Below are 1,502 nucleotides of genomic sequence, written 5' to 3'. Positions count from 1 at the left end.
CCCCCCCCCAACCCTGTAATATTACATTGTTTGCTTTCCAGGCGTAAGATTCTATTTGAACTCAGAGCCGCTGTCAGCTAATCTGCTGCCGAATCAGTTAAAGACACAAAAATTGTAAGTTTTCAGTTTCCAAGGACTCTAAAACTATGGAAGTTACCGAACTTTGGCAGCCATTTTCTCGCAAATTTACCTCTGAAACCAGGCGACCCACACCTTTTTATCAATCACAAATATTTCGACCTTTATTCAAGATAGAAGGGTATTTTTTCATGGAAAACGAAGCAAAGGAACAAGTTTTCAGATGATACCAATAACATCACATGCCCAAAAACTGACAAGCGTCCGATTCCACCGCACTCTGACACATTTATCATTGTCCGTGTTGTCTTCCTGTCGGCAGGTGTGTCTCGTCGGGTCGTCTTCCTGTCCGCACGCATGTCTCGTCGGGACGTCTGCCCCCTACTGTTGGAACAACTAAGAGCCCCATGAGTTTCCCCGGGCTGCCGCTACATCAACTACATCAGTCTTGGGAATTGTTTTCACCTGCTGGAGAAAATCGGTCGCTTTTAAGGACAAGGGGGATAACCCAGATTTCGGGGGTTTCCAGAAATCTTGACCTATACCAAAAGTGGGCATTGCCCTACCTATAGGAGAAGTTTCTCTCCTTTTCTTTTAAAGAAACTGAACAAGGGGCAAAAACTTTACCTTTGATTTTCTCAAAACAGCATTTTTCGGGATAGCTTCCTTGTGCTTAAAAGCGACCAATTGCCATCACAATGACAGGTTTCTGGACCCAGAAGAGCCGATATCTCAAAACACTTACAAGTTGTACAATTTTTGTTTTTTGTTCTTTGTCTGTACCCAGGCTGTGTATTTGTTGTACGGTGTAGAAATATATACGTGTAGTCGTCTCGCCACCGCACTTCTTCACGTTGCTCAGGAAAGCTGTCTGTTTTGTGGTTTTTTCTTTTAAGCTCAAATTTTGGGAAATGCCTGAGAATTTCCTGCCAGTTCACGTTTTTTGTTGTTGACACCCTCCGAGGTGTTCCCACAAGGTTGACGCGAGGGTGAGCTAGAGAAGCGAGGGTGAGCTAGACCTTCACGTCTGTCTATGTGTCTGCGCTGTGTTACTTCCCTTTTCTCATCGTAGGATGGAATGTTTTAGCTTTTGATCGTTTTCTGTTTTAAAATTTTTTAAAATGAGAGCTGCACAAATTTTGACTGAGGCAAAATGTCACGCCTTTTGTTTGTTTTTGTATAGAAATGTAGCGCTGTTGTTGATGTTATTGTTATTGTTTTGTTTTTCTATCTGTGATATGTTATATTGAGCCTTGCACTTTGTGATAATCTTTTATAATATAATAATATAATAATATAATAATATAATAATATAATGATATAATGATATAATCATCCCGTGAACTTTTGTTACTTGGACAGTATTTTGTATTTTTCTTCTCCTTACATCCCCTAGTCCCCGACATTGTCCGGCGTCTCTGTGA

At 40.9% G+C, this 1,502-nt stretch overlaps 1 protein-coding gene across 1 annotated transcript in view; it reads left to right on the top strand.

Moving 5' to 3' along the window:
• Positions 1–632, top strand: part of LOC101862898 — a gene marked incomplete in the record, with an annotated part of 7,948 nt that extends 7,316 nt beyond the window's left edge. Inside the window, 1 exon segment of the mRNA XM_013088036.2 lies at positions 401–632.
• Positions 633–1,502: the final 870 nt, after the last annotated feature.

The sequence above is a fragment of the Aplysia californica genome, unplaced genomic scaffold (genome assembly GCF_000002075.1).
Source record: "Aplysia californica isolate F4 #8 unplaced genomic scaffold, AplCal3.0 scaffold00675, whole genome shotgun sequence".
NCBI lineage: Eukaryota > Metazoa > Mollusca > Gastropoda > Aplysiida > Aplysiidae > Aplysia > Aplysia californica.
Note: the sequence above shows the minus strand (reverse complement) of the source record. Positions and strands in the feature narration are given on the sequence as shown.